The sequence below is a fragment of the Zingiber officinale genome, chromosome 1B (assembly GCF_018446385.1).
Source record: "Zingiber officinale cultivar Zhangliang chromosome 1B, Zo_v1.1, whole genome shotgun sequence".
Classification (NCBI taxonomy): domain Eukaryota; kingdom Viridiplantae; phylum Streptophyta; class Magnoliopsida; order Zingiberales; family Zingiberaceae; genus Zingiber; species Zingiber officinale.
The window spans coordinates 144,407,463-144,420,347 of record NC_055986.1 but is presented as its reverse complement, the minus strand read 5'-3'; the positions used below and the strand labels follow the sequence as shown (position 1 = coordinate 144,420,347).

Below are 12,885 nucleotides of genomic sequence, written 5' to 3'. Positions count from 1 at the left end.
ATTCACATCAGGTTTTCCTGGAAGTTGTCCTGGTGCTCTGGATGATGAGGAAGCTAGTTGGGCAATTTGACTATCCTGAATCTTTTAATGCTTTTCAGAATTATCCATTCTCTGAATGAGCTTTGCTATATCTTGCTTCATTTCATTCTGAGTTGAGATAATTTCTTCAAGCATCTTTTCAACATTTGACTTTGGTAAGCCTTGAGAAGATAGATGCTGAAAATTTTGTTGCCCAGCTTGAAAATTTGGTCTTGCCCCCATAGATGGTCCTTGATCTTGATTATTTCTGCAAGAAAAATTTGGATGACTCTTCCATCCAGGGTTATAAGTATTTGAGTATGGGTTGTTCTGCCTTAGATTGTAACTCATGATTGCATCACATTGTTCAAGTTGATTGATTTGTGCAGTGATAGCTCCCAATGGACATGAGTCATTTGAATGCTCTGAACTCCCACATACTTCACAAGATGTACTAATAGCATTGACCATATTAGCACTAGTCCCCATATTCTCGAATTTCTTTGTAAGAGCGTCCAATTTTGCAGACAAAAGAGTGACTGCATCTACATCAAACTTCCCTGATGCTTTAATTGTTTGGTTTACAGAGGAATAGCCACCACTTCTTTCATTTGCCCATTGATGATGATTTTGTGCTACACTTTCAATGATTTCTTCGGCTTCATCTAAGCTTTTGTTCATAAGTGCCCCTCCAGCAGCTGAATCAAGGGACACTTTGGTATGATAATTGATACCATTGTAAAAAGTGTGCAACACTAACCATCTTTCCAACCCATGATGTGGGCATTGTCTGAGCATACTATTATATCTATCCCATGCTTCAAAAAGAGATTCTGAGTCGGTTTGCTTGAAGCTTGCAATTAAATTCCTCATATGAGCTGTTTTGCTTGGTGGATAGAACTTATCAAGAAACTGTTGCTCACACTGCTCCCAAGTGGTGATGCTATTAGGGGCCAAAGAATTCAGCCATTGCTTTGCCCTATCTCTTAGAGAAAACCCAAATAATAATAATCTAACTGCATCTGAGGGAACTCCATTCATTTTCATGGTACCACATATTTCATAAAAGACCTCTAAGTGTTGATTAGGGTCCTCATGAGGTCCTCCACCAAATTGGTTCTGCTGTACCATAGATATGATTGCGGGTTTGATCTCAAAGTTATTAGCTTCCACTGAAGGTCTTGAAATACTAGATCGAAAACCTCTCGCATAGGGTGCTGCATAATCCTTAAGTGGTCTATTTGTCATATTCAAATGTTCCTGTTCTTCAATTTGCCTTTGCAGAATTCTTCTTTTATGGAAAGTTCTATCAATCTCAGGGTCAAAAGGAAAGAATTCCCCTGCAAAGTTAGATCTTCGCATACACAAGAACAAGATAGCAGATAGCAATTCGACACAAAAAGGAAAATAGAAGAATCAAAAATGCAGAATTGAGTTTGTACACAAAGAATTAACAAGAAGTGAAAGTTATACAAGAAAGTAAAAAAAACAGAAATCTAATGATTAGTTACAACTATGCAATATGAAAGGAAAACAAATGTTATGTTTAGTCTAACTCAATTGATAATTCCTAATGTTATAGCGCAGTCCCAGGCAACGGCGCCAAAAACTTGTTACGCTCCGCAAGTGTACGGAAATGTCGCAAGTAATATAAAAGATTATCGTATCCACAGGGACTGGAATAAGCACTAGAAATGTCTCAATGCGAATTAGCTAAACAACTATCCAATCATTTCAAAAGCAAAGTAAAGGTAAACAAATCTAATATTAGAGATCAACAAACAAGAGTTTAGTGTTTTGGGTTATGATAAAGGGAGATTTTAGGAGTTTCGGTTTCTTTGTAAGATTTCTTGAATGTAAATGGTTCACCAATTCTTATTCCTCAATTGCCAAACATGTAGAAAGTTGTCGGTTCCCTCTTGCAATAGACAACCGGCTAAGGACTGAGAAATGTATCTAAATAGGATTAATTAGACATGAACCTACGTTGTCCTTACACAGAAGCGCACCTATTACTATGCCTTCCTCGGATATCAACATAGAAGCCCACAACTTATTAATCTATAAAGATACAAGAAGCTAATCATAGAATCCATCCTACTCTCTTGAATATTCCTATTTCCTCTTCAAGATTATCTCTCAAACGTCCTTACACGGGCTTGCACCTGTCACGTGGATCCCTCGGATGATCGAGTGAGAGTTTATCCTTACCAAGTCCATAAGAAATCCAAACAATCAATCAAGAATGAGAATTAAGCACAAACCACTATCAATCATTCAAGATCTAATTGATACAAGCAAGATAATGTCATTGAAACAAGAAAATGGCAAATCCATAAGAGATTACATCAATCCATCATACAAATACTCCCTTAATCCTAGAATACAAGATCTACTCCATGAATCGAGGAAGAAAACTCGAAAGAATAGAGATTACAAGCATTCCTTGAATCCCCAATCCAAGAAAACAAGAAGAGGGGAAAAGAGAAAACTTATCTACAAAGAAGCTTCGTCTTCGGATCCAATCCACGCTCCGGAGTCGAAATCGTCGAGATCTCCCTTAGAATTACCCAGAAATCCTCCTAAGAATGGGAGGAAACCACCAAATCTTGCTTTCTCCCAAAGGGGGAGAGATCCCCTTTCAATTCATGAAGAAGGGTTTAAATAGAGGAGGGAATCGGGCGCCACACGGCCCCGTGACACGGCCGTGTGAGATTCACACGGCCATGTCCAGTTCCCTCTCTGCCAAACCTGCACGGCCGTGTGACTCCACACGGCCAGAACCCTTCTGCTCTCTGGAAATGATACACGGTCGTGTGGTGCACACGACCACAGCCTGCTTGGTCTCTGGAAGTCTCACACGGCCGTGTAGATCCACACGGCCATGTAAGGCTTCTGCTCTGGTTGGCTTCAAATCTTGACACGCGAGGTTCACACGACCATGTCATCTTCCTCTTCTGTTGGTGCCAAACTCCACACGACCCGAGCTCCATCCCAGTGCATGGCCGTGTGAGGTACACGGCCCGGTGCTTTCTCCCTTCGTTTCCTCCAATGCATGCCCAAAGATGTAGATTCTTCACCAAATCGACTCCTGTGTACAGAAAATGCACAAAAAGCAGATCTCCGAACCAAAAGAGTAAATATGCTAAAAGGAAAGCTGGAAGTATAAAAATGCATAGATCAAGCATGCTCAAAGTATGTAAATGTGCGTAAAAACATGCATAAAAGAGTATATAATCTACGCACATCAAAACCCCACTTAAATTTTCTATTTATATTAAGTGGGTAACTCGGCTCAACTTAAATATAAATATAATTGACTCCCCTTTCTTTCAGCACGGCCCTGCTGGGTTCAACTGGTTACTTAAGCGGTCTAAAGGTTTAGTGGACCCGAGAGGTACCGGGTTCGATTCTCGCTTAAGTTATTTTGCTTTTCTAATTATTTTTGCTACTTCCGCTACTCTAAAAATATCATAAAAATATTCTAAAATTCCAGAAAATTCATAGAATACTTCTAAAATAGTTTTGAGAATTTTCGGGTGTTACATGCACTATAGGCATCTATAGTAGATGCCTATAAAGTTTCGAGGAACTTAAATAAATTAAAACTAGAGCTATTTTGTGAACTTGAACTTCACGAACAGACTAACTCAAAGTCAGTCGAGAAAGGTATTGCACTTTTTTGCAAGTTCTTCAAAAGAAGCCAAGAATAATAACAAACTGGTGCTAGAATCTGAATTTGACTCCGAAGCCGATGAAGAACAACTAGTGAACATGGTCAGAAAAATGTTTACTCGAAGAAAGAACAACTTTATGAAGAAGGACCTATAAAAAATGATAAAATCAAATGACACAAAGGCGAAGGTCACATGCTACGGGTGCAATAAAAAAGGACACTACAAGCACGAGTGTCAAAAAATCAAAGACGACAACCCCAAAACAACCAGAAAAAAGAAGGCACTCAAGGTGATGTGGGACAAATCGTTCTCAGAAGAATCGGATGTCGAAGATTTGAAGCATGATAACTACCTTGCGCTGATAGCATCCGGACCGGAATCAGAAAAAAAGAAGGAACAAGACGACAAGTTCAAATACGAATCAAGCCACGAGTTCACACTCGTTTCCGAAGTTTCGAACGAGGTATCTTCTATCTTAACTTCCAAATTTTTTAGAATAATTATGTGTTTGAATAAAAAATTAATAAAATTTGAAAAATAAACTGAAACATTTCTCGAGGAAAATTAACAACTCAAGAAACAAATTGAAAATCAAAATCAAAATCAAGAAATAAAACTTGAGGAGGAAAATACAATCTTAAAAAGTAAAATCAACAAACTCAAAGGACTATTAGAAACTTTTACCACAAGATCAAAAAATTTAGACCTAATTCTTAAAACACAAAAAGCCGTATATAATAAGTCCGGGCTTGGATATAGATCTAGCTCTACAAATAAAACTTTTATCTCTCTAATAAGTTAAAACAAGAAATTAACCAAAGTCTGGGTTCCGAAAGTGTGCCTAACCACACAAGTAGGACTCAATCAATTCTATATATTCAAAAATGAAATTCATTATCTAAAATCAAATTCATTTAAACCAATTAACCCAAACCTAAAACATAAAAATAAACCAAATTCAAATAAAAAAATAAATTTAAATCAAACAACTACAAAGCTAAGTTAAATTCAAATTACTATCAAGTTTATTATAACTAAAAAAATAATCGACATAAACCTAAAAGATTAATAACTCAGGGGAAGACTCCAAATTAGTTGGCACCTTCAAAATAATAATTTACCCGGCTGGGTAATTAGGATTAAGTTAAAAAGAGATAAAAGTTTAGCTTAAAAAATAGTAATGGAAAAGTTTTGGATGATAGTAAGTTAGGAAAACTATGTCTATGCATGTCTAGGAATATATGGCTTCGACCTGATACATTTAGATTAGTGGAACTAACTGAAACTATCCCTTACCAATCCTAGCTGGTTAGACCAAAGTTTTATTATTAAGTTCAATGTAGAGTACTATTTGGAAAATTTCATAAGCGTGGTTACTCTAATGATGTCCAGGTGACTCACCATTGCTTAAAAGTTTATCCAAAGAATGTTTGTTTGTTAAACTCAAAGCTAAACTTGAATCTAACAATAAGTTAAACCAAACTCTAAAAATTTAATTTAACTTATCACACAAAATCATATTATCCATTTATTTGAAAACTTAGACTAGTGAGATGAATAAGGTTAAATTAAAATAAAATTAAATTATGATTAATTTTAATTAATCAATCTAAAATTCAATAATCAATTCCTTTAAACTTATCATTTTTTCATGACAACTAAGATCTTAGACTAAGGGGGAGGAAATTTATTTGATTAATTTTCAAATTCTAGGAAAACTATTTACTTTTCAAAAAAATTCCCTTTCTCTTAGTGTTGCAAAAAATATTTTGGCCTTAGTCTAGATCGAACACATAGAAAACATGATCCTATAGATCTAGGAATCGAGCATCTCACAAACACGTTAGGTTTTCCTTGATTGTGTATTCATAAATGATCATGTCTGAAAGTTGAAGAGACGAAAAGATGGCTCACGCTGACCTCCTATGGACTCCGCGTGGACCTGCAACACAGACTATGCCAGTGCTGAGCCAGGGAAGGGGTCTCCGACGTTGGCCCTCCGATGCTCAAGTCAGTTATTGGCGATGAAGTGGAAAGCGGAGCAACAAGAAGACTACTGTAGCGTAAATAGTGAATATCGTATACCACCGCTGATGCTTGGACCCTCCCTTTATATAGAGCTCCGGTAGCGTGCGTGTACACTTCCTAAGGCGAGCACTTTTCTCAAAGCTTTCTTTGAAAAGACTTGTCAGTAAATTATCCCTGGCACAGTACCTTAACAGGCCAAGCATATCTCCAAAGTGACAGTGGAAGTTTCCGTCGTACGATCTTCTGGCGGCCCATGCCCAGTGTCGACGGCACCAACTCCTAAAAAGATATCATTAGAAGTGTACTGCTAGGCCGAGCGGGTTGGCCGCTTGGCTGGAATTTTGCGGCCTTGGTGCCCCGTCTGGCCGGCCAGAATCTCGCTGTTCCCCCGTGTGTGTCCGCTCGACCGAAGGTCCACTGTGTCATTGCCGAAGCCTGTTGTCGAGCCGAGCAGGGTAGCCGCTCGGCCAAAGCCTGTTGTCAGGTCAAGCGGAATAGTCGCTCGACCAAAGTTGAACTTTGCATATCTCTGTTGTCTGGCCGAGCGGGGTAGCCGCTCGGCTTGGCCTCTGCACATTGTCTCCCTTGAGTGTCGGTTGTTTGATTGCTCCCCGTGTCAAAGGCGGCGTCGAGTCGGAGCCTTCTCCCCGACCGAGGCATACTTTACCCGACCGACCGATGCCATCTACACGTTGACTTCCTTGACTTTGACCTTCTTTGACCTCTACAATGGCAGTGGGGTGGGACCCTTCATCATCACCGCATCACAAGCCTCCCCCTCAAGTCTAGTCGAAAGAGGCTGTAAGTCCGACTGACTGAACAATTATCTGAGCAGATTTCCTTTCGATCAGCCTTCGACGACGTGTGATTTCTAATCGGGATGCGACTACTCCCTACCGAACGGCCTGTTGAAGCTTGTCGTTCGGTCGTAGATATGCTCCTTCAATCTGCTTGGCACCATGAATGTTTGTACTTGTAAAATTTCTTGGGCTGTCTTGGGTGAGCATGAGCCAGGCTGACGTCACCTAGATTTTTGGGAAATCATGTAATCCATGCACATTAAGGCTGAGCACGCTCCCACACCTTCATTAAATATCGACCCGTGGCGATGCGCCATGTGTCACGCTCGCTGCCGCCGCACGCCTGATGTGACAGGATATTGATGTAACGTTTGGTGATTTGAATTCAATAATATGATCTTTGCCTTGGTTTCTATGACCTAGATCGGATGGCTCCGATCGACCGACCCTTGGACTTATAAGCCCGTGCGTGTCACCACTTTTACGCATTTCGCCTTCGTGCTCCTTGGTCCTGCCTGCTTCGTGCTCCGACAACATTCCCCTACTACTCCTCCAGCAACCTCCCCCCAACAACCTTTCTCCGTTGACCTTTTGCTCGTAAGCTTCCTCCCTATAGCACTGACCTCTGAGTTTTTTCATCTTCCAGCATTCTTCTTCCCTGTTCTTGAGTTTTTCGTCATCTCAATGTTCTGGCGACCATTCCGCCACTTCATTCCTTCTCCTTTTTTCTTGTTTTGCAATGGCAAGTTCATCGCAGCCTCCCGCCGGCATCCCGAGGCCCTGGTACACTTCTACTGAGTCCCGGTTCGACACCGACGACCCCGAAAGTCTAAAAGCTGCTTTTAAGCTTCCTCTAGAATACGAAGTTCTTCTCCCTTCACCTTCCGATCGGCCAAATTCTCCGCCTCCTGGTTGTATCACCTTCTTTCGAGATCATTTCATAATCGGTCTGTGGTTTCCCATCCACCCCTTCTTTTCTTCCGTGTGTAAATATTTCTGAGTCTCCTTCCATCAGCTAGTGTCAAACTCCTTTAGATTGCTGTGCGGGGTGGTTGTTCTTTTTCACCTGCACGGTATTCCACTCACTCCCCAACTCTTCCATTACTTTTATTATCTCAAGTCGTCCAAGCCGAAGACCTTTCTTTTCCAAGCCCGAGTGGACTTGGTTTTCTTTGATAAAATGCCGACTTCCAACAAACACTGGAAGGAGTATTTCTTTTTCGTGTGTTTTCCCAAGTGTCTGGATTTCCCAACATACTGGTAGCTCGACGTGGCAGCTCAGCCTCCATTGAAGAAATACAAGAGTCAATTGGACTACCTCGATGCAGCTGCGATGTTATCCGATCAGAAGTATGACATCCATAAGTTGCTGCTGGAGGGTGTCCTTTATATCTTCGGCTTGAGTCTGATCCTCACCTGACTCCCGTTCAACCTAGGTATATGATCACTTTACTCCTTTCTTTGATTCTAACTGATTTTTCTTCCTTTCATGCAGTCGAAGTCATGTTGCACGCACGTCTAGCCGGCAAGGTGAAACTTGCATATGTCACGATCAACATGGCGCTGTCAAAGAACTGGGGAGTTGAGGCCTGTAGTCGGTCGGCTCGCAAGAGGATCCACAGGATGAGAGCGAGGCGGCTCCCGCTTGGCCAAGTGTCGGAGCGACTGGTGGCTCCCAACATTCTGAGTGGCAGTCGGTTGTCGAAGTTTAGGAGGCTTTGGGCTCAACCTCCTTAGCTGAGCCACTGATCAGGTGCAAGAGGCGCTGGGCGGAGCCTTTATCATGCTCCGCCACTTTCGGAGTACGATCCGTCGAATAGATGGAGACGTCAACCCCCGCTTCTGTCCAAGAGCACATTGCCCATGAGTCGTTGGATTGGATGCCCTCTTTATCCGGTCTGCCTCAGGGGATAGTCTGCGCATCATCGGTGACCTTCTTGCCACTAAGGGCGAAGACTAAGAAGTCGGGCATCCGACCGGCTTCTTCATCAAGGCCGTCCGGGCGGGCGACATTTGCACAGTCAGCCCCAAGCGGCCAACGCTACATTATGGTGATTTTTCATTTCCCGACCGAGGAGTGGCGCGAATCCAGCGTCGAGTCCCGAGCTCTGGAGCACCAGATCATCATCCAAGGGTTGCTCGCCAAGATATGGGAGGATGCCTAGGCCCGTGCGGTGGTGATGCCTCAGAGGGCACTCACGGATAGTCACACCCAGATGTCCACTGGGGTAAATTTTACATTTGCATAATTTAGTTCTGATTGGTGCTCATATTTGCTTTGTTTGCAGTATTGGGTGGAGAGCCTGGTTATGTGTCAGAGGCTCACTTTTTTAGAGGAGGAAATAAAGCAATTGAAGACGTTGAGCAGCCAATCCTCTGTCGCTCAAGAACAAACAAATGCTGAGGTGGCCAAATTACGGGATGCTCTAGAGAAGAGAAACAAACTGCTCAAGGCCGAACGGGCCAAGAGCGCCGGGCAGGACACGATGCTGGAGCGGTTCAATAAACAGGTCATCACTTTTGACAATAAAATTGAGTCTGCCAACATGCAGAAGAATCGAACCATCACAGACCTTGAGGAGAAGAATAAGGAGGCCCGGACCCTCGCCCATAAACTTAAGGAGGCTGAGGACTTCCTGGTCGCCAGCGGCACAACTGGTCGATGGAAGGAACAACCCTTCACGGTCAACTTGCCTCCAAGGATACTGCATTGGCTACCGCCAAGGATGAGTTGGAGGCCTACCGATCGGCACTGACGACCTAAGATGCCGATCAGAGCTATTTTGAGGTTCTGAGAAAGAATTACCTCCGCTCGGATGTTTCCAACGAGAAGGTCACCGATCGGGCTCTGCGCCTATTCGACCTGGCCATAGATGGGACGTTCGATAGCTCCGTGAGGGAGGTCATCTGCCAGCATCTCTGACAAGCAGCATCATCAACCGGGATAAACTCACCGCAACGCTGCCAGACGACGTTTTGGACTACCTTGAGTGAGGCCGAGCGTTCCTGTAAAATGTAAAATTTTTGAAGTCTTAATGAATGCTCATCCGCTCGGACGAGTTTTATCTCTTTGAATGTTTTTTTGACCCCCCTTTTCTTTGAGCATTGTGAAACTCGTGGTCCCATTATTTTGATCGTCCATAATTAGTCTATCCAGCCGTCCACTCCCCGTGTATCCGGAGTTCCATTATGTTTCTATGGACTTCCAATCGACCTTAGGAGCATTTCGAAGAATAGTGTCGAACAGTCACTATATTTGCAAGACTTAAGCTTTTTAAAGACCGCTCGACTCCGAATGGGGGTGATAAGGGATCCGATATGCTAGTCTGAAACTAGTGAAGATCGCTCGACCCCGAATGGGGGAGATATGAGATCTGATATGTTGGCCAGAGACCAGTGAAGAGCGTAGACCCGGGTTTAGGGTCGCCGCTCGACCATTGATGTGATCTCATGTTTAAGGTTTCCGCTTAACTGTCGATGGAGACACGCATTTAAGGTCACCGCTCGACCGTTGATGGAGACACGCGTTTAAGGTCGCCGCTCGACTGTTGATGGAGACTCACGTTTAAGGTCGCCGCTCAACCGTCGCTGGAGACAAGGGTTTAAGGTTGTCGCTCGACCGTTGATGGTGACAAGGGTTTAAGGTCGCCGCTCGACCATTGATGGAGACTCATGTTTAAGGTCTCCGCTCGACCGTCGATGTAAACTAGATGTACACCCGAGTTTAAGGTTGCCGCTCGATCGTTGGAATAAACTTGGGTTTAAGGTCGCCACTCGACCATTGAGGGAGATGCACTTCAAGAGGTCCTCACTTTTTATTCAAATTCTGCCTTGCGTTCGGGAGACATACAAAAAATATGGAAGAGGACATACTATTCACTTGCGCACCTCTTATCCAACCCTATAGGGTTGAAGATGATTTGGGTTCCATGGTCTCTCGAGTTGCCTTCCCTCTTCATCCTCCAGATAGTAAGCACCCGAACGGAGCTTCTACATGACCTTGAAAGGCCCTGCCCACGGGGCTTCAAGCTTGGTGATGTCGTCGACCGGCTTCACTTTCTTCCAGATGAGATCGCTGACCTGTTATGACCTCAGGATCATCCTCCGATTGTAGTTATGTTTCATTGGCTGCTGGTACGCCGTTAGCCGAACCGTTGCTTTTGCCCGTATTTCATCCAACAAGTCGAGTTACATGAGTCTCTGTTCGGCATTTCCCTCGTCATAATGCTACACCTGATCAAATTCTACTCCGACCTCCGCGGGGATGGCTGCCTCGTCGCCGTACACCAAATGGAAGGGGGTCACACCAGTCGCCTCCTTCGAGGTCGTGCAGAGGGCCCATAACATGCTGGGGAGTTCGTCGACCCCGTTGCCTCCAACGTGGTCGAGCCGAGCGCGTAAGACTCTAAGGATCTCCCGATTGACGACTTTGGCTTACCCATTGCCTTGGGGGTAGGCCACGGAGGTGAAGGCTTGTTGGATGTCATAGCCCTCACACCATTCTCTGAGCTTCTAACCAGTGAACTGTCTTCCATTGTCAGATACGAGTCGGCGTGGGATGCTGAATCGACAAATGATGTTCTGCTAAGTGAATTTAATGACAATCTGCTCAATGATTCTTGCCAGCAGTTCACCATCCACCCACTTAGAGAAGTAATTAATCGCGACAAGTAGAAATTTCTGCTGATCGGTCATCATGGGGAAAGGCCCAAAGATATCCATGCCCCATTGGTCGAACGGGCATGATGCTGTGGACGCTTTCATTTCCACAATCGATTGGTGCGGCATGTTGTGATACTTCTGGCAGGACAAGTAGGTGGCCACCGTCCGAGCGGCATCCTCCTGGAGGGTCAGCCAGAAATATTTGGCCAGGAGTATCTTACGGGCTAATGCATGACCGCCTGGATGGCCTCCCCAAGATCCTTGGTGCACCTCTCGCAGAATGTACTCGACGTTCTCCAATCTGACGCATTTGAGGAGGGGCCTGGAGAAGGCTCTTTTGTAAAACTAGTCCCCGATCAAGGTGAATCGCCCAACCCTCTTCTTCAACAAGCAGGCATCTTCTTGGTCGGCCGGGGTAGCTCCCAAATGCAGAAACTTTGTTAGGGGCGTCCTCAAGTCGTTCGGGAAGGTTATTCCCTCCATCCGGTTGATGTGCACCACGAGTGAGACTTGTTTGATCGACTGCCCTATGACGATCGGGGTCAGCAAATTGGCTAGTTTTGCTAACTCATTCGCCACCTGGTTCTCCGATCGGGGGATCTTCTGTATAATGACCTCTTGGAAGTTGGCCTTTAGTTCTTGAAAGCCTCTGCATAGAGCCTTAGCCGAGCGTTGCTTATCTTCAATGTCTCGGATAGATGCTGAGCGGCCAGCTGGGAGTCTGAGTGAATGAGAACTTTAACTCTCCAACATGTTGAGCTGCCTGTAGTTCAGCAATCAGCGCCTCATACTCTATTTCGTTATCGGTGGCTCGGTAATCCAACCGAATGAAGAGCTGCATCCGATCCTCCCGAGGTGAGACAAGCAATATGCTGATTTCGTTGCCTTACCGAGTGGATGAGTCATCCACATATATCTTCCATGTTGCCTCCAGCTCGTCACTCTAGACTTCTATGACGAAATCTACTAAGGCCTGAGCTGTGATTGCCGCTCGGGGTTGATATTGAATGTCAAACTCGTTTAGATCGGTCGTCCATTTGATTACCCTTCCGATGCTTCCGGGTTGAGAATGACTCGTCTTAGGACACAATTAGTTAGTACGATGATTGTGTGCGCTAGGAAGTACGGATGAAGCCTCCGAGCGACGAGAATAAAAGATTACGCTAATTTTTCAAGACTGGTGTAGCGAGATTCAGCATCCTTCAATATATAGCTCAAAATATATACAGCCTGCTGCTCTTGGTCGTTCTGCCTAACCAGAGCCGATCCAACGACATGTTTGTTCGATGATAGATAAATCTAAAATGGCTCACCAACACTTGGCTTGGCTAATACAGGCAGTGAGTTTAGATATTCCTTCAGCTCTTCCAGCGCCTGGTCACACTTGGCGTCCCACTAGAATTTTATGGCTCGACGAAGTATTTTGAAGAACGTTAGGCTTCGATCGAATGACTTGGATATGAACCTGGATAATGCCGTGATCCGACCGATCAACCTTTGAGCTTCCTTCAAGTTCTGAGGCGGCGACATGTCTTGCAAAGCTTTGACCTTGCTCGGATTGACTTCAATGCCCCGCTCAATGACTATATAGCCCAAGAAGTGACCACTCTTTGCGTTGAACAGACACTTACCGGGGTTCAGTTTTATCCCATAAGTCCTCAGCGTCCGACAAGTGTCATTGATATCTGCGCATAGGTCAG

At 44.2% G+C, this 12,885-nt stretch overlaps 1 non-coding gene across 1 annotated transcript; it reads left to right on the top strand.

Annotated features, from left to right (window-relative positions):
• The first annotated feature begins 787 nt into the window (after positions 1 to 787).
• LOC121994738 lies at positions 788 to 893 on the top strand. The gene has a single exon (XR_006115796.1). It is a non-coding gene; the product is annotated as a small nucleolar RNA R71 (small nucleolar RNA).
• The last annotated feature ends 11,992 nt before the right edge of the window (positions 894 to 12,885 follow it).